Here is a 25,676-nt window from a genome sequence, read left to right on the forward strand (position 1 = left end):
AGGGAGGCATCGCGCTGCCCAAGCCTCACCACTGCCGCTGCTCTGGGCCCTCCTCCGCCTTCCATGCACCGCTTCCCCACCACCACCACCGAAGAACCAACAACTCCGGGGCTGCCCAGGCTCATGGAGAAAGGAGCCTCGGGGGAAGGGGAAGCATGGTGGTTGAGGTCAAGGCGGTGGCCATCCTTGCAGCATCAACGTCCCAAACGTGTAGTATTTATTTATTTATTTAATAATTAAAGTGACCCCGGATTCATTGGGAAAAAAATCTGGCAACCTTACTATAATTACATTTTAATGATTGCCTTTTCCATTTTCTTTTTTTTAAAGCTTCCCCCCTATTTTATCTGTGGACACTTTACACGACATCACACGGCTGCCCTTTCCATGGACTTCCCCCCTCTTTTGTGCGCAGGCCGCCTCGAGTAATCAGTCCAGCAGTTGGTGTCCGCCGCCTGGGGCGCCTCGCCCTCCCCTCGGGCGCCCGCGCCTCGCCCGTCCTTGCGCCGGCGAAGGAGGAGCCCGCCGCCCCATCACCTCGGCGGCAGCGGCAGCGGCGGCGGCGGCGGGTGGGCCGGGCCTGGCTGGTGCGCCGCGGCGGCGGGCGGCGGGCGGCGGCGGCGACTTCATGGGGAGAGGCGGCGGCGGCGGCGGCGGCGGCAGGCTGGTGGCGAGGGGTCGAGCCCGGCCGTCCGGCCCGCGGCAGGTGAGGAGGGGCGCCTGCTCGGCTTCCGCCCTCGGGCGGGAGGCGGGGGACGGGGCGGCGGCGCGTCTCCTCCCCTCGGGCGCAGCCTCCCGGGTCGCCCCCGCCGGCCTTCCTTCGCGGCCGAGCCCAGCAGCAGCAGCAGCCGCCCGGCGGGGGAGGCGAGCGCGGGGCCCCGAGCGGAGGGCGGCGGCGGGGGGGGGGTCTCCTTCGCGGCCGCCGCTCCTCTCCTCTCCTCCTCCTCCTCCTCCTCCTCCTCGCTCGCCTTTCTTTGAGAGAGAGAGAGAGAGACCGGGCAGCGGAGAGCGAAGCCGGGCGGGTTTGCGAGGGGAAGAAGGCAGTGTCTGCATTGCAGAAGCTCCGTCTCTCTCTCTCTCTCTCTCTCCCCCCCCCCCCCGCCCGCCTCTCGCAGCTGCTCGGAAATGCCTTCCTGAGCCGGGATGCTGGAGCTTGGCTCGAGGAGGAGCAGGTAAGGGAAAAGAGCCAGAGTCTGCTGGACCCGGCTTGCTTTTCCAGCAAACAAATAAATGGGTGATGTACCAAGGTGTGTGTTTGGGGGGGTGTATCTAGTAGGTTGCTGGGCTGATCATGGCTCCCCAGCATTTGAGAACACCCTCCGTATAGTGGAGGGGGGCACTGGCAAAGAAAGGCTGCTAGGCCATCCTGCTGCCAGTTGCCTGCACAACCGTTGCGTTTGTGTGTGGGTCCCCATCCACATATGCACATGGGCTGTATACTGTTCTCTTCCTCTGCCTCCCTCTGCTGCCTGCAAAAGACGACCTGGCAAGGATCAGAGTGAATAAGCATCTGACAGTTATGAACGGGGGAGCAGAGTGCAATGAGCTATCATGTGCCTGTCGAACGTGATGCATCTGCAACAGCAGCTAAGAGGGAAACTGGGTTTTTGGTTTTGTGTGCATGTGTGCTTTGGCATGATTATGATTTCTTTGAAAGTGCCACTGGATCACTGCAGAAATGTCACACCTGTAGATGTTTCTATGGAGACCCTCCTGAAGCCGAAGGCTGGGGTGGTAGCCTGTGCCGTAGCTTCCCACCACATGCCATAGTAACGCCACAAGAGGATATGTGGCTTCACAGAAAAGGAATATGGTCCTATTTGCTACAGAAATGGTACTGGGCTCTTTGGTCTTCAGTGGTACTCTGGCAACAGAGTGTGGGAAAAGATGTTGTCACTTGACCCTTCAGATTTGGCCAGGGCCGATGATGTCATCTGGTAGCAAACTCTTGTGTCTTCATCAGCCTCTTCTTTCTCCCCCCTCCCCCACAACAGTGCAGTAATTAGCAACACTTAACCTGGGCCTGTGGCATACAATTAAATGCAAATAGCCAATAAATTAGAAGAAAATTAATATGTGTCTTTAAAAAGGTATTTCAGAATGCTTAAATTATGGAATGGATATTTGGAATGGTCTGGGTAGTTCTGCATGAAACAACTGAAGACATAATTGTTTTAACCAGTTAGCTGTTGACGGAGGCTAGCATTCTTTCACCCTAGAAATATGAAAAAAGTAGGTCCATTCTATATGAGAACTCGTTTGTTTTCATATCTTGAAATTTTATTTAACTCTTAAATAAACTGGTACTTAAATGTTTGCTTGTTTTGCACTCAATCTAGAATTATTCATGTCTAATACTGTATTTGTTAATGTATATAGATAACGTCTCTCTAGCAAAAGGCCAGATTCCAGATGGTGGGTATGGTGGGCAACTGTGCAGTGTAGAGGACTCTCAGTTCTTTTTCTCTCTCTTGACCCTTGTGAGATGCTTCTGGTAGGCCAGTGAATATAGTTGTTTGGCTTTTTTCCTGGAGGATCTGAATTGGGTCCTGGCTCATTACTGGGTGTCAAGGTGCCTCTCAGGCTCATTTCCCACTCTGATAAAACAGGGGTATTATGAAGAGAAACAAGAAAGCTTATTATTCTTGAGTCTAAAAATATAGCAGACGAGAAAAAAATGTTACTTGCTCTTTTGATTTTTTAAATTATTTTCAGTGCAAATTGATCATATTGTTCCTTAATATTTTTTTAGTAATGAGATCAGAATTTGACCTCCACGTGCATAAGTATTTTGCACTGTAATGGAAGTACAGTGGAACCTCGGGTTAAATACTTAATTCATTCCGGAGGTCCGTTCTTAAACTGAAACTGTTCTTAACCTGAAGCACCACTTTAGCTAATGGGGCCTCCTGCTGCTGCCACGCCGCCAGAGCATGATTTCTGTTCTCATCCTGAAGCAAAGTTCTTAACCTGAGGCAATATTTCTGGGTTAGCGGAGTCTGTAACCTGAAGCGTGTGTAACCTGAAGCATATGTAACCCAAGGTACCACTGTATGTATCCCTAAGTGTAATATGTGTGTTTCTGTTTTGTCTTGTTCTTTATTTGCAGTGCTGTCTATTTGTGTCATGCACATCATGCCTATAATCCTGTACCTGCTTACTTCAGAGTAAGCTCCATTAAGCTCATTGAGACTTGCTTCTGAGTAAATGTGTAGGAGTTGCTTTATGATTGTACTTCTGCTGTCTGTTTATGTCAGACAATATTCATGTATCTGTCCTATAGCTAGGATATTTGGGCCAAGAAGGAGATACACTGAGTTGCAATGGAGGCATTTAATCCAGTCTGTCAGAAGGCTTTTATATGTTACAGGTATTTGTTTTAAGGAGCATGTATATCCCATTGAATTCGGTGGTGCTTACTCTGAGGTAGGTTGTCGGATTGCAGCCTAAGAAAATAAGTTGAGGGGAAATCTGTATTTTATCATTTGTATTTGTTTTCGTTAGACCAATAGGCCTGATTCTCACGAGCGTGTTTGGGTGTTAGACAGAAGGAAGTTGTTGTATCTTCATTTTTCAATCTGGTGGTATGAAATAAACTTTCAAACTGTGGTAGAGATAAACATTTTCTCAGATATTACATTAATAATTTTGTTTTTGTTTTAAATGACACATTTTCAGTTATTGATAGGGCTTCAATGGTCTGCAGTGATGATTGTTATGAAGCAAGCAGAGTCCATTAGAAATTACAGTTGTATTTCATAGAAAGTATAGTCGCATAACATCCCCTCTTAGCTCTTTGTGTCTCTGTTTATAACATTTAAGCTTTCATATGGAAGGAGTCTGGAGCTGTGGCCAGTGTTAGAAACTCAAATATATAAGGTAACTGCCAAATGGCACCATAAACCTAGGTTACAGTTGCCACAGAAGAATGTCTAGGTGCCATTTCCTCCACAATGAACCTTACTGTTATAATTATTTTTCATTTCATTTCTATACCAACACATTAAAAATCAAATAAAACAATCCCAAATAAAACTAATTCAAGCTTCAAGGAAAATATTTCAGATGCTTCTCTAAGTGACATTTTGCTTTCCCCATATTTATTTATTTATCTACTTAATTTATAGAGCTGCCCCATAGCAGAAGCCAGTGTGGTTAGAGTGTTGGACTAGGACCTGGGAGATCAGGGTTCAAATCTCCACTCAGTCATGAAGCTCACTGGGCCAGTCACAACTTCTTAACCTACCTCACAGGGTCGTCGTAGAGATTAACTGAGGAGGAACCATGTATTCCTTGGAGGAAAAGGTGGGATATAAATGCAATAAATAAGCTCTTCTGCTTACCTGCTTAAGAAAGAAGAGGGGCCAGCCAGGTGGAGATGTCCATTGCCAACCTGGCATCCAGGTATCTCCAGGTTGCAGTTGGACCCACGGCAGTTGCAAAACGTGCCCAGCTAATTGTGAACACTGGCTGGCACTCTCCAACACATCCTTGGGAGGTTTGAATAGGAGAGAGCATTCCTTTACATATGCCCTTTCATTATGTAGTGATGGAAAGATCTCTCTTCCAGTCCCTCTTCAGCCAGACCTGAGTGGATAAATTATAGTATAAGAAAGCTGGGCTTACTTTCCACTCCAGCCATAAATATTCCATCCCTAGTGCTTTTCTGAATGGTGAAATTGGACCAATAATGACCTCACAGGCTTTTTTCTATTTGGAGGCTGATCCTAAGACTGAAGTACCTCACCAGACTCCTGTGTAAGCTTAGCAGTCGTGGGATAAACGGAGAAGCAGAGTGTAGAACTCAATGGAAAGTTCTCCCAATGGAGAAATGTTGAAAAGGGAATCCTTCAAAGATTGATATTGGGACCTATGGTTTTTAACCTGTGCATAAATGACCTAGAGTTAGGGTAAGCAGCAAGATAACCATGCTTGCTACTGATACAAAATTGTTCAGAGTGTTTAATGCAAAAAGGGATTGTGTAGAGGCCCAGCAGTAAAATGGCAAATGAAATTCAGTGTAAGCAAATGTAAAGTGATGCACATTGGGATGCCCATGGCGAATGAAGAGGAACAAGAGCTTGAGGTCATAATGGATGGCTCAATCATGATGTTGACCCAGCTGTGAATTCCCTGTTAGGCATAATTAGGAAAGCAGTATATTCCTTTTCTTATCACAATCCTGTTATACAACCACATTTCAAATACAGAACATAGTTCTGGTTACCTCACCTCATAAAGGATATTGTAGAACTGGAAAAGTTTCTGAAGAGGATAACAAGAATGATCATGGGCTGGGAGCAACTCTCCTATGAGGATATGTGATAACATTTGGTTTAGAGAACAGGGAAGTAAAAGGAGACATAAAGGAGGTGCATAAGATTATTCCTGGTGTGTAGAAATAGATACAGAGAAGTTTTTCTCTTTCTCCCATCACACTAGAACACAGGGCCATCCAAAGAAGAAGAAAATAAAGTACTTCTTTACACAGTACATAGTTTGTGTAATTTGCTGCCACATGATTTAGTGATGGTCACCAACTTGGATGGCTTTAGACAAATTAATGGAGGATCAGGGTCTCTTGCAAATGCCATCTTCTCAGGAGGTCCCTTGTGCACAATATAAGAATCAAGTCTTTAGTGCTCTATAACTTCCCCTTTGGAGTTCCCTCCTGTTAAATATTAGATAGGTGCTGCCTTCGTTGTCTTTTAAGCACCTGCTGAAGGCCTTCTTCTTTCCACAAGCATTATACAGTGGTACCTCTGGTTACGTACTTAATTCGTTCTGGAGGTCTGTTCTTAACCTGAAACTGTTCTTAACCTGAAGCACCACTTTAGATAATGGGGCCTCCCGCTGCTGCCGTGCCGCCACCGAGTGATTTCTGTTCTCATCCTGAAGCAAAGTTCTTAACCCGAGGTAATATTTCTGGGTTAGTGGAGTCTGTAACCTGAAGCGTATGTAACCTGAAGTGTATGTAACCCAAGGTACCACTGTAATGGGAGATCTTTTCCAGTATGCATCTGTATTGGAATTGTTTTTAGTTTCTTTAAGATGTTTTGTTTTGCTGCTTGTGTGTTTGCTACTCTGGAATCCTTTTGGGAGGAAGGATGGGATATAAATTGAATACATAGAATAAATAATCAAATAATAAATACGGCTATCAAGAACTACAATCAAGGGAAGTATTAGTACTGCTCCATTCCTCCTTGGTTTAAGAAGTTTAAGAAGAATATGGACAAGAAGAATATAGACAAGTTGGAATGTGTGCAGAGGAGGGTGACCAAGATGATCAAGGGGCTGGAAACCAAGCCTTCTGAGGAGCGCTTGAAGGAGCTGGGTATGTTTAGCCTGGAAAAAAGGAGACTGAGAGGAGATATGATAGCCTTTTCACATATCTCAAGGGCTGTCACATGGAAGAGGGAACAAGCTTGTCTTCTGCTTCAAGTTATAAGACAGGAGATTCCGACCAAACATCAGAAAGAACTTTCTGACAGTAAGAGCTGTTCGGCAGTGGAATGGACTCCCTTGGGAGTTTGTGCGCTCTCCTTCACTGGAGGTTTTTAAGCAAAGTTTGGATGGCCCTGTGTCATGGATGCTTTAGCTGAGATACCTGCACTGGGGTCCCTTGCAACTCTACCATTCTATGATTCTACTAGCTATGCTGAATATGTTCTCTCTCCACTATTGGAGGTCGTATGCCTCTGTATACCGGTTGTATACTCAAGTAGGACTCACAAGTGGGCAGAATGCCACAGCATCCTACTTGTAAGCTTCCAATAGGTATTTGGTTGGTCAGGGCTCTTCCTAGGTTCTTACCCACAGTTATGGTAGCACATCACAAAATATGGTGTGCTGAAGTTGTAGATGGTTTATCCAGTGCAAATGATTAGTGATGGAGTTGTAAGTATATAGTATAAGAATTTTTAAAAATACGTTATATTGTGTGTAATAACTTTATTGTACTTTTAGGCCTGCGGTTCAATCTGCATCTGAATGGTGCCCTATGGGGGAATTTTTAATTTTTCCATCTCACTGAATGCCCCACTTTAATAAGAATTTGCTTTACTGTGTTGCCTTAAGTAAAATGAATTAATGCTTTAAAACTAAAAATCAGTGGTTTTAAAATTCATTCTTCAAAAGAGCTGGTGGAAAGCAGCTAAAGCAGCAATCTGTATTTTTCTAAGGAGGAAGATTGGAACTTGGTCAGTGAATCTTTCATAATTGAAGGCTGCGGCTTCCCTTCTTCTTTTCAATTTTTAAAAGACTTTTTAGATTGAGATATTGGTCATGTCATATTGAACCACAGCTTAATTAAACTCTGTTTTAATTTGAACAAGACCATGTGACAAAGACCATGCTTTGCTCCCCTGTTCCATTTCAGCCCACTGAGAAGGAAATCAGAGACTGGCTTGCTAAGTGTGAAGCAGCACTCATGGTTTGTCTGCTAACAAACCACAATGTTAATTCAAGGATTGTTGGAAGACAAGCAAGTAAGGAATGCTGGTTTGCATCTGCTGCAGCTCCTGGCACACTGATGAAAAGAGTGGGCGAGGAGCAAAGTGCACTTTTACATTATTTTATTTGTTTGCTGTCCTTAAAATGAGTCAAGGACAATGAACATCAAACATATAAAATATACAAAATGTTTTCTACAATACAGTAAACTAAAATTATATAAAACAAAACAAAACAGCACATTTAAGAGTTTTAATTGATCATTTAAAACAAATATTTGTAAGTTGCTGATGAGGAGTGTAATAAATGTAGGGGTTGCTCGTGCGTAAGTTGGTGCCACTCCTGGCTAGGTTGCCTTGTTAAACCTTTTCTGTCTGGACAGCCCCTGCACTTCGTGGTTGTTCAGTCGCTAGCAGAATCCGTCAGTGGGCGTTTCTTAAACCTTTTCCAGCATAAAAGTTGTTTGACTCCAAGTCTCCTCCTACTCTCCCTGCGCGGAAGTCTTCTGCGCAGGGAGGGTGTGGGTAGCGGAGGACCCGTGCTCTCCTCACTGATCTCCGGCGAGGAGTCCTGGAGCCCCCTCGCCAATTCCCCCATCTGCCCCCCTTTATCCCTGGTGTTACGCTGATTTCTTTCCCCAGCTGGTGAGCCGCCTCTCCCCCTGCTGGGCCCCTCTCCAGCATCGCTCGAGAGCCTAGCCTCCGCCTCTGGCTCCGATGTCAGTTCCCTGACATCCACCTCCCCCCCAGGACCCCCTTCACCCCCGGCCCGACCTTTTGATCCAACCTCGTCCCTTTCCTCGGCCGACGATGCGGGGAATCCCCGGAAGGAGCTGTCGCCATCCTCTGAGGATTCAAAACCCGCTTCCCACCCGCTCCGATCTCTCCCCGCGGGGTGGGCTTCCCAGTCTGATTCTTCTTCCTCCGAAGCCTCTCCTCCCTCCTCTTCGGAGGCAGAAAAACCCACAAAATCCTCTTCATCGTCTGTGGTTCCAAATTGCTCCTCCCAGAATCTCGCTAGTGGCTTGGGTTTGTTCGGGAACAGGCTGTGGAATTCCTCCACAAGATACCCATCATTGATTGCCTCCGCGGGAACCCACGTGTTTTCCGACCCGGGTTCTCCCTCCCAAGCTACCAGGTACTCCACCTGGCGCCCTCGCCACCTTGAATCGAGTATTTCCGTGGCCCGGTTGTGGTGTTCCCTCTCCTCTATCTGCGGGTGTGTGGTGACTTCGCCTTCCCGCCCCGGGACTCCTCGCCCCTCCCTGTACGGTGAGAGTAGGGATCTATGGAACACCGGGTGTATCTTCATGCTGTCCGGCAACCTGAGCTTGAATGCCACGGGGTTCACCTGCTGTGTTACCTCAAACGGCCCTAGCCGCCTTGGCTGCAACTTCTTGCACCCCCCCTTAAAGGGTAACCCTTGGGTTGACAACCACACCCGGTCCCCCACCCGTATGGTCTCCCCTTCCCTACGGTGCTTGTCTGCCTGCCTCTTGTAAATTTCCTTGGCCCGTTCTAAGTTCATCTTAAGTTGCTGGTGCAGGGCCTCCATTTCTTCCACAAACTGCTCTGCCGCTGGTACGCTCCACCCTTCCTCCCCACTCCCCGGGAAGGCCCTGGGGTGACACCCATAATTGGCCATGAACGGCTCATTCCCGTGGACACATGTTCAGCGTTATTGTACGCAAATTCAGCCAGCGCTAGTTTCTCTACCCAATCGTTCTGCTTCTCGCTGACGTAGCAGCGTAGGTATTGCTGGAGTACACTGTTCGCTCTTTCTGCTTGCCCGTTGGTTTCCGGATGTCTCGCTGTCGAGAAGCTCACCTCTACCTGCAGCAAGCTCATGAGCTTCCTCCAGAACCGGGAAGTAAATTGTTTCCCGCGATCCGAAATTACTCTCGAGGGCGACCCATGCAACCTGAAGATGGGATCCACAAACAACTTGGCTGTCTCCTCTGCGGTCACCGCATGTGAACACGCTATGAAATGGCACATCTTTGTCAATAGATCGACTACTACCATGACTGCTGTCTTCCCCCGGGACTTGGGCAAATCGGTCATAAAATCAATGGACACCACCTCCCAGGGTCTTCCCGGCGTGGGTAAAGGTTCTAGTAACCCTGCGGGGGCAGCCCTTTCCCCCTTTGCCCTTTGGCAGCGGTCGCACCCCCGTACATATTCCCGTACATCCTCCCTCACCCTTGGCCACCAGAACTGCCTGGTGACGAGCATCATGGTTTTGTGCTGTCCAAAGTGCCCAGCTGTGGGGTTGTCGTGGAGTTGTTTGAGTACCTTTCCCCTCAGGGTCTCCCCCGGTACATACAGCGCCCCCTTATAGTACAGCACCCCTTCCTTTTCCTCAAAACCCCCTTGGTTTTCTCTTCCCTCTCGGAGTTCCCGGATTTTAGTTTGAGCGAACACGTCGTTTCTAGTAAGCCCGGCCAGTTCTCGTTTCCCAACCAAGGCTCCCCCACACACCCATCGGTCCTCGGGGATCACGTGTCGTATCTCCGGCAGTCCCTCTCCTTCCATGTACTCCGGCTTCCGGGAGAGAGCATCTGCTCTTACGTTTTCCTCTCCTGGCACGTATCGGATTTCGAAGGAAAACTTGGAAAACTCCTGTGCCCATCGAATCTGTCTCTGGTTGAGTACTTTTGCGGTCCTCCAGTACTCCAAGTTCTTGTGATCAGTACAAACCTGGATCTTGTGCTGTGCCCCTATCAGCAGATGTCGCCATCGGCGAAACACCGCATAGATCGCAAGCAGTTCGCGGTCATACACCGTATAGTTTTGCTCCGACTTGCTCAGCTTCCTCGAGAAAAAGGCACACGGCTTCCATTCCTGCTTGCTCCTCCCTGGCTGCAAAAGAACCGCCCCAATGGCTCTGTCGGACGCGTCGGTCTCTAGCCTCATGGGTTTCTCCAGATCAACGTGCAGGATCTGCTCTTCCGAAGCGAACGCCTTCTTCAGTCTTTCAAAGGATTGCTGGGCACTTTCGGTCCAGACAAACTTCTTTTTGCTACTGAGACAATCTGTGATGGGCGCTGTCAAGTGGGCGAAGTTCTTGATGAACTTCCTGTAGAAGTTGCTGAACCCTAGGAACCTCTGCACGTCCTTCCGGGTTTTGGGGGCCTTCCATTCCAGCACTGCCTGCACCTTGCTTGGGTCCATAGCTAGGCCTTTGTCTGACAACTTGTACCCCAGAAACTCGATTTCTCTGGTGTGAAACTGACATTTTTCCAGCTTGACCCACAACTGGTGCTTCTGCAGTCTCTTTAGCACTTCCCTGACGTCTCTGACATGTTGCTTCTCATTGTCCGAATAGATTAAGACGTCGTCCAAGAAGGCTATGCAGTTCTTGTACAGCAGGGACCCCAACACGTGGTGCATGAAAGCTTGAAAACAGGCGGAGCCCGACTGTAATCCAAATGGCATAACTAAGTACTCAAAGGCCCCCAGGGGGGTGAACATTGTGGTCTTCCATTCGTCCCCCTCCCTCATTCTAATCAAATTGTATGCTCCCCTGAGGTCCAGCTTGGTAAAAATCTTTCCCTGCCTCACCCGTGTTAAAATGTCGTCAATCCTGGGCATTGGGAAGGTCACGGGTTCAGATACCAAATTTAACGCCCTAAAATCTACGACCAATCTGGGCTGGTTAGTCCCTTTTTTGTCCACAAAGAACACCGGACTCCCCCCCCCCACCGCCTTTGATTCCCTTATGAACCCCCTCTTTAGGTTCTTGTCAATAAACTCCTGCAACTCCTTCATCTCCCTGTCCGACATGGCATACAGTTTACCCACTGGCAGCTGAGCCCCTGGGAGCAAGTTGATTTGGCAGTCAAAGGGTCTATGGGGGGGGTAGTCTATCCGCCTCCTTCTCGCTGAAGACCTCCTGCAGGTCAGCATATTGTGGTGGCACCTCCCCTTTCGGCTCCACCGCTAACCCAGCCACCCTGGCCACGGTCATCCTTGGGGTTTCCCCCCCAGACAGTATTCCAAGCAGTAAGCTGACCCAAAGGTGACCGTCCGCTGATGCCATGCCACTACTGGATCATGTAGTGCCAGCCAGCTCATCCCTAATATTATTGGGGGTCCTGCCAGTGTGGCTACATGAAAGGCAATGGTCTCTGTGTGCTTGGAAACCCTCATTCTCACTGGTGGGGTCTGGTGCATCACTTCCCCTCCCAGAAGCTCCCTGCCATCAATGGTGGTCACTTGCAAGGGATAATCCAGAGGCAGCAGGTGGAGCTGGTGCTCTAGGGCGAAGTCCTTGCTGAAGAAATTGCAGGAACTGCCTGAATCCAACAGCCCCTTCACCTTGACTGGGTGCCCATTCGGGAGTTCTAGCACCACTTCTATGGCTATGGCCGCTCTGGGGGGGTCTGGCTGGGGCACTTCTATTGGTTGCTGGCCTGGCTGCTGTGCCCGCTGAGTGGCAGCCAAGCGGCGTTTCCCTGCTCCTGCTCCTTTCCCCCCTCCTCCTCACCTCCAGCAGCTCCCACCATTCCTTGCCAGGCCTTTCTTTGAGGGCAGACCCTGGCAAAATGTCCTGGCCGCTGGCAGAGGAAACACTTCTCATTAGTTTTCCAATCCTTTCCTTCCCTTTTGCGACCTTCACTGGAGTTTGAAACCTCCCCCGCGCGCGCGCCATCAATTTCCATTGGGTTCACCGGCGGGGAAGGCTGCCTCGGTATTTCAGGAATGCGGTAGTCATGGCAACGTTCCCCTCTGCCTTCCCGCTTCTCCTGAGCCCGCGCTTCCTGTCTTACGCCAATCGCAAGCACAGCCTTGGTCAGCTGATCCATCGACTGCGGGCGGAGCGTGCGGGAAAGCTCATCCTTCACCGTTGGGGACAACCCCTCCTCAAACAACATCTGAATGGGTTCCGAGTCCAATTCCCACCCGAGCCGGTGGACTAACATGGCAAAGCGCGACCAGTAGTCTCTAACTGACTGGTTCCCCTGATTATAACCCATCAGTTCCCGCCGAGTCACACTTTGCTGCACATCAATGGAATACATCACATCCATCGCCTGGAAGAATTTCCCCAGGTCCTTCAAGGCGGCATTTTGCGTTGCCATTAGGGGCCTGATCCATTCCCTGGCCCCATCCCGCAGATGCCCGACAATGTATGCCACCCTCTCCCCATCGTACGCAAAATCCTTATGCTGCAGTTCCAAAGCGTATTCTATTTCCGTTTGGAACGCATTGTAGTCCTGTGGCTTCCCCCCAAACTTGTGTACCAGTCCCGGTACCTTCCTTGCTACGGGGGTGGTCCTGACCTGTGCATCGTGAGCCCGCCTTTCTTCCAACCGCGCCGTGAGAAGAGCCACATGCTGTTCCAAATCTTGGTTCCTCTCCACCAGATTTTGCACTCCAGCTGCTCCCTCCGTGGCGCCTGCTTCTCCGGTTTGGCTCATTCTGCTGCCTGCCTGTTGCTGCGCACAAGTAACGTCAAGGACTGACGGATTGCTGTAATAAATGTAGGGGTTGCTCGTGCGTAAGTTGGTGCCACTCCTGGCTAGGTTGCCTTGTTAAACCTTTTCTGTCTGGACAGCCCCTGCACTTCGTGGCTGTTCAGTCGCTAGCAGAATCCGTCAGTGGGCGTTTCTTAAACCTTTTCCAGCATAAAAGTTGTTTGACTCCAAGTCTCCTCCTACTCTCCCTGCGCGGAAGTCTTCTGCGCAGGGAGGGCGTGGGTAGCGGAGGACCTGTGCTCTCCTCACTGATCTCCGGCGAGGAGTCCTGGAGCCCCCTCGCCGATTCCCCCATCTGCCCCCCTTTATCCCTGGTGTTACGCTGATTTCTTTCCCCAGCTGGTGAGCCGCCTCTCCCCCTGCTGGGCCCCTCTCCAGCATCGCTCGAGAGCCTAGCCTCCGCCTCTGGCTCCGATGTCAGTTCACTGACAAGGAGCCATCCACTTATTTCTCAGATTGTGGCAGCCTGAGCAAATTACAATGTTTTCAGTTGGTGTATGAAACATAACTATGTGTGGGACAGATACACTTCTAAATGTGGATCGTTCCAGAGTTGGGACCCTAAAACAGATAAAGCTTTTCTATACATCCCTTCAACCCCAGACTTGGTGGGGAATGCAAGCAGAGCCCCCACCCCCTTAGGTTTTGAATTGGTTGGTAATGGAGGAGGTACTCCTGCAGATATTTGGGCCCCAAGCTGTATATCATTTTGCAAACCACCGTTGACACTTCTATCAAGCCTAGTAGCATACAGGGAGCCAATGCAGAACTTTGTAAGGTGATCCTACCTCATTGAACCAGTTAATAATTTGGCAGCCACATTCTGTCATAGTTGCTGATTCTGGGCCATTTTCAAGTGTAGCTCCATGTGGAGCGCATTGCAATAATCCAGACATGAGGTCACTGAAGTATGGATTTCAGCTAGCAGGACCTCCCAGTCCAGGAATGGGCCTATCTAGTGAAAGGCTCTACCTGCCACCTAGACCTCCGATGACGACTCTTGATCAGTGCCCACAAACGGTGAACCTGCTCCATCCAGGGGGAGTGCTGCTCCACTCAAACAGAACATCTTACCAATTAACAGCATTTTCTGCTTTTATCCTTGCACTTTAGAATGCCTTTCCCTCTGCCATATGTGAAATATTATCAGTTGTTTGCTTCAGAGGTCTTGTAATACTGTATCTTTTTGTGCAGTTTCCCTGATTCCTAGGATTAGCACTAGAATTCTGTTTTTAACTGTTTTATGATATTTTACTGTGTTTATGTTGATTTGTATTTGAACACTGCTTGGAAATGTTTAAATCAGTAGCTTAAAAATAAAAGGGTAAAGGTAAAGGATCCCTGACAGTTAAGTCCAGTCGCAAACGGAGCCAGTGTTTGTCCACAGACATTTTTCCCGGGTCATGTGGCCAGCATGACTAAGCCGCTTCTGGCGAACCAGAGCAGCGCACGGAAACACCATTTACCTTCCCGCCAGAGCGGTACCTATTTATCTACTTGCACTTTGACGTGCTTTCGAACTGCTAGGTTGGCAGGAGCAGGGACCGAGCAACGGGAGCTCACCCTGTTGTGGGGATTCGAACCTCTGACCTTCCGATCGGCAAGTCCAAGCCGCACGGTGGTTTAGACCACAGCGCCCCCCGTGTCCCTTAGCTTAAAAATAGATTTAAGTAAATAAATTTTAGCAGAGCAGGGATGAGGAACCTGTGGTCGTGCAGATGTTAGTTGGCAAACCCTAGAACCCTTAGATTGCTAAGATCTCAAGAAATGTCTTTTTATTTAGAAGCCTCTTGTGCTGTATACGCAAACCTTTTGGGTCAGGGATCTTATCTTTTTCTTTTTTTGTTTATGCAACTTTACAAAGCACCATTTACCTGGTTATGCTGTTTAAACAGTAATGGTGTCATTTAATCCTTTTTTAAAATGTAGCGTACAAAATTGTGTAATGAAAGTTGCTGAAAGGAAATGGTGTTAGTTGAAAGAGATTTGGAATGGAATGTACCAAAGTTCTTAAAGAAAGCAGCATTGCCTCATGGAGCTCTCTCTAGACATCTTGGGAAAGCTCTTCTGTTGCCTCATTCAAGGGAAAGAGAGAGGGCACTTTTTGCTACAGGGAGTCTGCCGAACTAATGTGCATCTCATTTAACTGTAGTACCTCATAGTTCCTTCCTTCATAAGGGAGGCCTTTGGGAAATGACTGTACTTACTGAGGTCCGCAATTCTTCCTGCTTAAAGTGTTTTGTGTTCACTTTAATTTTCAGTTGTAGTGAATGCCTTTCAGTGCTCTGTTCTGTGATGAAAATTGTCTATAGGATGGAATTTTGAAAAATACTTTCCCATTTGCTGGTGTTTGGGGAACTCTACTCATTTCCTTTCCTGCAGTCTCTGTCTCCAGGGGCCATGAGAATATTGAAGTTAGAAAATGCAGTCATCGCGGGATGTGTGTGTGTGTGTTGTTAATTAAATAGTTGGTATTACAACTGGAAGGAAATAAAGAGTGATTGTAACATAACTGGTCAAAGCAGACAAAAGGAAAACACCAAGTACAGAGGATATAGAGTAGTAACAACAGCTTGTCCAACAGCTGCTCCTTTCACCCAATCCTAGGGTGAGTCTATATGATCATTGCCAGTGGAGAAAGCATGTCACAAGTTGAGAATTTTCTATTATCTCTTTTTTTTTTATTAATGATATTTATTGGGGGGGGGGTTTATAGTTACAAAAAAAAAAAAGTAGAAAAAGAGAAAAACAAACCACTTCCAACAATACAAATACAAATTCAAAATAAGAAAGAAAAAACAAAAAGAAAAAAACAAAAATACACCACAAACATTTAAAAACATTTAAAAACAAATCCATTATTCTCAAATCCTCAACTGTCATTACCTTCTTTCTTTGACCTCCTCCTCCTCCCTTTTTTTGTATCCTAGTTGTTAATTGTCACAGCAAATCCTTTCCATATTTCATAATATTCTGTCATTACATTACCTTAAACTATTTTAATCTTATCTTACTATATAAAAAAACCTTGAAACTTAAAACTTAAATCTTATTTTTACCAACTTCTCATAACCATAATATTCTTACATAATTCTTTAAACATTTTTACTAAAGCCAAATAATTTCATTCCAACATTTTTCTTTTTTTCTTTTTTATAAGATATTTATTAAGAGTTTAAAAATGTTACCAAAAAAAATGAAAAAGAAAAAAAAATACAAAATAAAAATGATTAAAAACCACTCAGTCTTTCCATTACTTATTTTTCATTCGCTTGTTTCCCGGACCTCCTCACGCCTCCCTTTTTTGTATTCCAGTTCTGTTTGTTGGTTCAGCAAATCCTTACCCTCTTTGTTTATCCTAGTCTTTGGTCTTAAAATATTGTGACATTAAATTTTTACCTATTAATAATCCATTTTTCATATTCCCTTATAGCATTACAGCTGGAAACCACTTAATTTCTATCCAACATCATTCTAACATTCATTAATTTTACAATATTTCTGTAAATAGTCTTTGAGTTTCTTCCAGTCTTCTTCCACCGACTCTTCTCCCTGGTCTCGGATTCTGCCAGTCATTTCTGCCAGTTCCATATAGTCCATCACCTTCATTTTTGACCCTTCTCGACAGATCAGCCCCTTTTCCATAATCGACACTAAATTCCATGTAATATTTAAAAACATGTTTCAAAAACCCTCCAAAATTAAGAGCCCCCACAATCCCAAACATCTCATGGCCCATTGCCAGACTTGAAAAGTCCAAACATCCCTGCATAGGGGGGTCAATCCAGCCCCCCATTTCCAAGCCATACCAAACTTTTTCTTTCCAAATCTTGCTTTTTCCAAGTTCATTTGTCAAATCGGAAAGCTCATATTCCTGTTGGGCCTGTTCTGTCAGGGCACACTCCTGATTTAATTCCTGGGTGGGCTCCACATATTTTCCCACTGTCTGTTCAAAATTTCGCACTGCCTGTTCAAAGTTTCTAATCGAATTCGCCATCAAATTCGTCTTCTCATGTAGCTGTTCCAGTAGGGCATTTGTTTTATAGAAAGCACACAACAGAGCTTCTGAATACATTTTCCTGCAAGGTCAGATGTCTATTCCCACGATTGTAATCTGTAACAGCTGCCAGCTCCCTGGAATTAGTTACAGTTTCACCGTCTCCCTCTAGGGGGAAAACTTCTATTTGTTCTTGCAACAAAGTTTTCCTTTTTGAGATATTTTGTCAATATTTGTTCCTTTAAAATGTGAAAGGAAACAGTGGAATCACTATGTTTCTCTTCTTTTAGCTATCTGTCAAAATCGTTTGTCTCTGGTCAATGAGCTTCAAACGTCAGTCCTGACACCCCGCTCCAGGGTCAGGACGGTGGAAAGTTACTTTACTTTAAACTCACTTCTGCAGGTTTAAACAGTCCGAAAAAGATCCCCCTTCTTCTCCTGCTGCCGAAGGGGGGTTCAACAATTTTAAATGATGAAAGCCAATCCTTTAGAGGCGATTTTCTGAGCTCTAGTTTACGTTGTCTTTGCTTTATTCTGTCTACAAAGAAACGGAAGGCTGACTTCCTGTTTAGACCTTCCCGTTTCAGTACCAAATTGAAATAAATTTTTAAATCCAATTCCTTTCTGCTCGCAAGTCCTTATTTAAAGTCCAATTGTTCAAAGTTTAAGTACTCACGGGTGCTTATTTTAGAAGCCAAATTGTCCCAGGAAAAAGGCAGCGCTCTCCGGCAACGGCTATGCGGCTTCGCTCCACGGAAATAGCAGTTGACTCACAGCACCGCACCACTTCCCCCTCTTCACTTCGGAGCCCGTTAGTGGGTTCCTTTGCGGGTTGGGGGGGCGCTAAGGGTGCCCTCCGAGTCCCATGGTCACAGGCTTCATCTGCCTGTGATTTTTAAAAGGGTCCCCGCTTCGCCGTAGCGGAAAAGACCTGTTTCACGCGGAGCTAGTCCCTCCAGTTCAGAGGGAGTCCGCCATTGCCGATGGCGCCACCCCGGAAGTCCAGAATTTTCTAATTATCTCATAGTTGTTTGTTTTAATGAATATGCCCCACCCATGTGATGAAAATAATTGTGATGATCTACATTGAGACTATCTGTTCCTGGTGAGATGAATTTGCGTATTGGATTTACAGTACAATTGCAATTTATGCACATTTAACACATGTGGTTTCAACTTTATAGGGATGAAATCTGGCCGGTTGAAATCACACAAATTAAATGCACAGAAAGCTTAAAAGCTCCTTTGCGTAGGGTTCTTTTAACACAGAAAGAGCTTTTAAGGTCTTGCTTCCTTAGGGAGCAAGGTCCGCTCAGCACACAGCTCCAGGAAGGTAAGGATGGTCACACAGGGCCATTCCAAGGTTTCAGTATACATGTTTTTGCTTATACGGACCATCCCCAAATTGTAACCCCTGCACAAGACACAATGGTACTGTATTTGGTTTTTAGTGTATATGTGCGTGCTTTTAGAATGCAATGCATTTCAACATTCTTCTCTGAATGGAAATGCAGAATAAAAACATGATTGAAAAATAAGAGAGTTTTTTAAAAAACCTATTTTTTGTTATTGTTTATCTTCAGCTCTAGATAATCCCCATCCTGATCAAGAACACATGGGGAGACGGTCCGATGGCCATGTTTTTCAAAATTATATATATATATATTTTAAATGATATTTATTAAAGTTTCAAAAAATACAAAAAATACAGAATACAGAAAAAAGAGTAAAGTTTTTAAAATATAACAAAAAAGTAAAGAATAAAAAAGAAACATACAAAATAAAACAGTTAAAAAGACATTGATTTTCCAAACCTATCTTCCCTACACTTATTTCCCCGGACCTCCTCATACCTCCTGTCAGGGAACTGGCATCGGAAGGAAGGGAGGTGGAAGGGCTCACACAGGTTGGGAGAGACTCAGCAGCTGAAGAGGGAACCAGTAGGGGGAGAAGAGCTGAGCTGAGGGAAAGTGAGCAGGAGGGATGGCTCCGAGACACTTCCAGCGAAAACAGTGGGGAGGTTTCAGGACCTCCTGTAGGGACACCCACTCCTCGCCGGAAACTGTCACGCAGGGAGTCCAGAAGACGTGTTTCCGTTAAGGAGCTTTTATGTTGGAAGCGATTCCGAAAGCAACCACTGTCGGAATCTGCAAGCGACTGACAGAGCCATGTTTAAGGGGCTCCGTTACAGACAGAGGTTTGGAAACATGACCAAACTCTGAGGGACTTGGATTTTACGCACAAGCAGCTCATCGTCCCATCACAGCATTCCGACAGTCTCTGTGAGCTGTTTGTGCAGGAGAAGGCATCATGAGCAACCCAGCCGGAACCGGAGAAGCAGGAGCTGGAGCGGGTCCAAGCCTGGAGGAAAGGTACAGGGCGTTGGAGGTCCAGGTAGCGCTGCAGACGGCGAGGCTCGAGGAGAGGAGGGCTCAAGATGCAGAGAAGGGGAAAACCACCCCGCTCGCCAGAAAGTTGCCAGGATTGGTGCAGAAGTTTGGGGGGGAGGCCAAGGACTATCATGCCTTTAGGACAGAGATGCAATATGCCCTTAATCTGCAGTTTGATGACTTTCCCGACGAGGAATCGCGGGTGGCTTTTGTGATTGGGCACCTCGAAAAGGGGGCGAAAGACTGGGTGAGGCCCCTGATGGCAACAAACAATGACATCCTGAAGGATACGAGGAAGTTTTTTCGTGCAATGGATTTGATGTTTTCCAGCGATATTGAGCAGGGAGTGGTACGCAGACAGTTAATGGCGTGCAAACAGGGGAGCCGATCTGTGCGTGAGTACTGGACTGAGTTTACCATGTTGATCCATAAATTGGGGTGGGATCTATTGGCGGAACCCATTCAAATGCTCTTTGAAGAAGGGCTTTCTTCGGCTGTGAAAGACGAACTTTCCCGGGCGCCCAGGGCGGAGTCTATGGACCAGCTGACCAAATCAGCGCTGACCATAGGAGCGCGCCAAGAGGCGAGAGCCTTGGAGAGGCGGGAAGGGAAGGGGGAACGTTGGAGGGAGCTTCGCATTCCAGAGATTCCAGAGCCACCGTTCCCGCCGGGAGAGCCGATGGAGATTGGAACAGCGCGCGCGCGCGCAGTTTCAAAGCCCAGTGAAGAGCGGAAGAAGGAGGGAAAGGGCGCCAAGAAATGTTATCTCTGCCAACAGCCAGGTCATTTTGCCAGAGTCTGCCCCCAAAGAAAGGAATGGCAAGGAATGGCGGGAGCTGTTGGGGAGAGGGAGGAAAAGGTACCGGAGCAAGTAAAAGCCAACGCCTGGCTGCCACCGTCGGGGCACAGCAGCCAGGCCAAAGAGCAGTGAAAGTGCCCACGCCGGAACCTCCTAAACCCGCCCTAGTGATAGAGGTGTTACTAGAGCTGCCTAACGGACACCCACTAAAGATAAAGGCGCTATTGGACTCAGGCAGCTCCTGCAATTTCATGAGTAAGGAGTTTGCTGCTGAGCACCAGATACAGACTATCCCTTTAAGTAACCCTTTGCAGGTGACCACGATCGATGGAAGGGAGCTGCTGGGAGGAGAAGTCAGCCAGCAGACCGTCCCAATGATAATGAGGGTAGCAAGACACACTGAGCTAATAGCGTTTAATGTGGCTACCTTGGGAGGAGCTCCCATTATTTTGGGGATGAGCTGGCTAGCGTTACATGATCCGCTAGTGGGCTGGCATCAGAGAGTGGTCTCCTTTGGGTCAGCACATTGTCTAGAACACTGCAAAGAGCGGGAGGCTCAAGGAGGGGCCAGAGCCACTCTAGCAGGGACGGAAGTAACGGAGAAGGGGAAGGTTCCCCAACAATACGCCGACCTGAGCAACGTCTTCAGCGAGAGGGAGGCAGACAAACTACCCCCACATAGGCCCTTTGACTGTCAAATCAATTTACTCCCTGGGGCACAGCTCCCTGTAGGCAAGCTGTACGCCATGTCAGACAGAGAGATGCAGGAGCTAAGAGAGTTCATTGACAAGAACCTGAAGAGAGGGTTCATCAGAGAGTCCAGGGCGGTGGGGGGCAGCCCAGTGTTTTTTGTGGACAAAAAAAACACGGACAAACCCAGGCTTGTAGTGGACTTCAGGTCCTTAAATGCAGTGTCAGAACCAGTGACTTTCCCGATGCCCAGAATTGATGACATTTTGACAAGGGTCAGGAAGGGAAAGATTTTTACTAAACTGGACCTGAGGGGGGCGTACAACCTGATACGAATAAGGAAGGGGGATGAATGGAAAACCACCATGTTCACCCCTTTGGGGGCATTTGAATATTTAGTTATGCCCTTCGGCCTACAAGGAGGCTCCGCGTGCTTTCAATCGTTTATGAACCACGTCCTGGGGCCTTTGCTTTACAAGAATTGTGTGGCCTTCTTAGATGACGTGTTAGTATATTCAGAGACTGAGGAGCAGCATGTAAAAGACGTCAGGGAAGTGTTGGGCAGACTGCAAGCCAATCAGCTGTGGGTGAAGCTAGAGAAGTGTCAGTTTCATGCCAAGGAGGTGGAATTCCTGGGGTACCGCTTGTCGGACAAGGGATTGGCCATGGATCCTGGCAAGGTCCAAGCGGTACTGGAATGGAAAACACCGAAAACAAGGAAGGATGTGCAAAGATTCCTTGGATTTGGAAACTTCTATCGGAAGTTCATCAGAAATTTTGCCCACTTGACGGCTCCCATTACGGACTGTCTCAGCAGTAAGAGGAAATTCGTTTGGACGGCGGAGGCGGAGCGAGCTTTTGAGGAGCTGAAAAGGGCGTTCGCTTCGGAAGCACAGCTCCTGCATGTGGATTTACAAAAACCGATGCGAGTGGAGACGGACGCATCAGACCGGGCTGTGGGGGCGGTGCTTCTGCAGCCTGGGAAGGAGGAGTCAGAGTGGAGACCGTGTGCCTTTTTTTCGCGAAAGCTGAACAAATCTGAGAGGAACTACACGGTGTATGACCGAGAACTACTTGCCATTCATGAAGCATTCAGGAGATGGAGGCATTTATTAATTGGGGCACAACATAAGGTGCAAGTGTGCACGGACCACAAGAACTTAGAGTATTGGAGAACGGCACGAGTGCTCAACCAACGGCAAGTGCGATGGGCCCAGGAGTTCTCCAAATTTCACTTTGAAATTTGTTATGTGCCAGGTCCAGAAAATGTTAGGGCGGACGCTCTCTCACGCAAACCTGAATATTTGGAAGGGGAGGGGGAACCCGAAGAGAGACATGTCATCCCAGAGGACCGCTGGGTGTGTGGGGCGGCATTGGTGGGGCAAAGAGAACTGGTAGAGGAAACAGAGAATGATGAATATGCCCAGAATAAGCTCAGAGGTCTTAGGGGTGAGGGAGAGGAACCAGGGGGTTTTGAGGAAAGAAATGGAGTGTTGTATTACAAAGGGGCACTGTATATCCCCGAAGGAGACTTAAGGGGGAGGGTACTCAAGCAGTTGCACGACAGCCCCACGGCGGGGCATTTTGGGCAACACAAAACCATGTGGTTGGTCACCAGGGAATTTTGGTGGCCTAAGGTGAGGGAAGATGTATGGGAGTATGTAAGAGGGTGTGAGCAATGCCAGCGAGCCAAAGGGGAGAGGCGGGCGCCGGCGGGGCTATTAGAACCCTTACCAACCCCAGAACGACCTTGGGAGGCAGTGTCGATAGATTTTATGACTGATCTGCCGAAGTCCAAGGGGAAAACAGCCATCATGGTGGTGGTAGACCTACTAACAAAGATGTGCCACTTTGTAGCCTGTTCGCATGCAGTCACGGCGGAAGAGACAGCGAAGTTATTTGTAGAACACATTTTTAGGTTGCACGGGGTGCCATTGAGGGTGGTCTCAGACAGGGGAAAACAATTTACTTCCAGGTTCTGGAGGAAGCTCATGAGCTTACTGCAGGTGGAGGTCAACTTTTCGACTGCCCGGCACCCTGAAACCAACGGGCAGGCGGAAAGAGCAAACGGTGTCCTCCAGCAATACCTGAGGTGTTATGTCAATGACAGAGAGAATGACTGGGTAGAGAGGTTGGCGCTGGCGGAATTTGCCTACAACAATGCAGAGAATGTGTCTACAGGGATGAGCCCCTTCTTGGCTAATTATGGGTGTCATCCCAGGGCATTCCCAGGGGGAGGAGGGGAGAGATGGAGCGTCCCGGCAGCCGAGCATTTTGTAGAAGAAATGGAAGCAATCCATCGTCAGCTCCAACTCAACTTAGAAAGGGCGAAGGAAGAATACAAGAGGCAGGCAGACAAGAACCGAAGGGAAGGTGAAACCATAAGGGTGGGAGATCGGGTGTGGCTGTCAACCCAAGGGTTGCCGTTCAAAGGAGGTTGTAAGAAATTAAGACCCAGGAGGTTGGGTCCCTTTGAGGTCATTCAACAAGTCAACCCAGTGGCTTTCAGGCTCCGGTTACCCAACCACATGAAACTGCACCCAGTATTTCACAGGTCGTTACTGTCACCGTATGAGGGGGGACGAGAAGGGATGTCCACTCGGGGACCGATCATAGAAGAAAGGGAATGCAGCAGCCATGTGGCAGAAATCCTCGACGCCAGGTGGAAGGGGGATCAGGTGGAGTATTTGGTAGCGTGGGAAGGAGAACCGGAGTCAGAAAACACTTGGGTAATGGCAGAAGATATCAATGACGAGGTTTTGATAGAAACGTTCCATCAAAGGTTCCCAAGGAAACCTCAGCCTGTGGAGAGGTTCTGGAGGGAATACTTTGGGACCACCGATGAGGAGGAGGAGTTGGAAGGATTCACGGATTCGGAAGGGGAAGGGGAGATGGACTCTGAGGAGGAGGAGTACTTCGAGACCAGGAACCGCAACAGGTGGAGAGAAGTGTTCGAGACATCGGAAGGTGAAGGAAGTTCCTTCCGGGGTTTTGCCTCCTCACCGCCCATAGAGGAGGGGGCGGGAGGGGGTGAAGGGGGCCCTGGAGGGGAGGTGGATGTCAGGGAACTGGCATCGGAAGGAAGGGAGGTGGAAGGGCTCACACAGGTTGGGAGAGACTCAGCAGCTGAAGAGGGAACCAGTAGGGGGAGAAGAGCTGAGCTGAGGGAAAGTGAGCAGGAGGGATGGCTCCGAGACACTTCCAGCGAAAACAGTGGGGAGGTTTCAGGACCTCCTGTAGGGACACCCACTCCTCGCCGGAAACTGTCACGCAGGGAGTCCAGAAGACGTGTTTCCGTTAAGGAGCTTTTATGTTGGAAGCGATTCCGAAAGCAACCACTGTCGGAATCTGCAAGCGACTGACAGAGCCATGTTTAAGGGGCTCCGTTACAGACAGAGGTTTGGAAACATGACCAAACTCTGAGGGACTTGGATTTTACGCACAAGCAGCTCATCGTCCCATCACACCTCCCTTTTTTGTATTCCAGTTCAGTTTGTTAGTTCAGCAAATCCTTACCATTAAACTTTTACCCAATTGTAAACCTTTCTTCATATCTCTTAAAGCATTACAGCTAAAAACCTCTTAGTTTCTATCCAACATCCTTCTAAGATTCCTTAATTTTACAATATTTCTGTAAATAGTCTTTAAATTTCTTCCAGTCTTCTTTCACCGACTCTTCTCCCTGGTCTCGGATTCTGCCAGTCATTTCCGCCAATTCCATGTAGTCAATCACCTTCATCTGCCATTCTTCCAGAGTGGGTAGATCTTGTGTCTTCCAATACTTTGCTATGAGTATTCTTGCTGCTGTTGTAGCATACAAAATTATAGCTTAGTAATTCAACTTCCCTGAAAAATGAAAAGGCCCTTTTAAAGTTAGTTTACCTGGGATAGGTTATAAGTGTTCCTCAGGAACTTTGATTTATTTCAGAAGGTGAATAATATTGCAAAACCCTGAGAATTTAAGTAGTTTGCTAGCTTCTGAGAATTTGGAAATTATGAAGTTGATTTAAAAATCACATCTTCTGTTTTATGTGTTTCAGTTTTAATTCTTAAGGGACACTTCTCTGAACCTACCACTTAAATGTTAAGGGCCAAACTAAGCAGTTGAAGGCTGCAATCCTATACACTTTTACCTGGAATAGGATTGCACTGCAAGCAATGTTAGAAACTGAGATATAAAAGCTAGGTGCCAAATGGCATCTTAAACCTAGGTTTCAGTTGCCACAATGATATGGCTAGACATATATATTTTTTACTCAATTAGAAAAGCAAATGAAGAAAAGGTGTGGGATTTAGCTGAAGATGGAATAAACACTGTGCACAAAAGGCAAGTTATTTTAGAACAAAGAAGCAATCAAGTGGAAAAGCAGTCCAGAAGAGATGTGACTGCAGCTTCATTCTAGCAAAAGTAAAAACCAAGCCTCTTTTACTTAATTAGAGCAGGATGTTTTCAAAAACCTGTATTTTTATAAATTTGTGAACAACTTTGCATAGAGAATTTATTTGGGTTGGGGTGTTGTTGTTTTTGCAATTTGTGGTATTTGGAGGGTTGAAACCAGCCATACCAAAACAGGCTATACAGTGGAACTTAAATTTAGGCATGTATAGGACAGTAACACCCGGTGAACTTCATGGCTGAGTGAGGATTTGAACCTAGGTCTCCCAGGTCGTAGACCTACAAACACTCTAACCACTACACCACACTGGCTCTCACTGAGGTGAACCTTTTTTCTTCTACATTTTGTAGAGTCGCAGCTTCTCTGATAGGTGGAGCTGTCAGTGAGGGACATTGGCTCACTGTGTCCCCTCATGTCCACATGATTATTTGCAAAATGCGAATGTTTTTATTTCTGTAAAGCAAGGCTC

General features: G+C 47.3%; 1 protein-coding gene across 2 annotated transcripts in view; it reads left to right on the forward strand.

Annotated features, from left to right (window-relative positions):
- The first annotated feature begins 1,018 nt into the window (after window positions 1–1,018).
- The window catches only part of OTUD7A (OTU deubiquitinase 7A), a 129,678-nt gene continuing 105,020 nt past the window's right edge, over window positions 1,019–25,676 (forward strand). For both annotated transcript variants that reach the window (XM_080980707.1, XM_080980706.1), the window contains exon 1: window positions 1,019–1,172. The gene's annotated coding sequence lies outside the window, so the exon portion shown is untranslated. The remainder of the gene's footprint in view (window positions 1,173–25,676) is intronic.

The sequence above is a fragment of the Podarcis pityusensis genome (assembly GCF_964106645.2).
Source record: "Podarcis pityusensis genome assembly, chromosome: 14".
NCBI lineage: Eukaryota > Metazoa > Chordata > Lepidosauria > Squamata > Lacertidae > Podarcis > Podarcis pityusensis.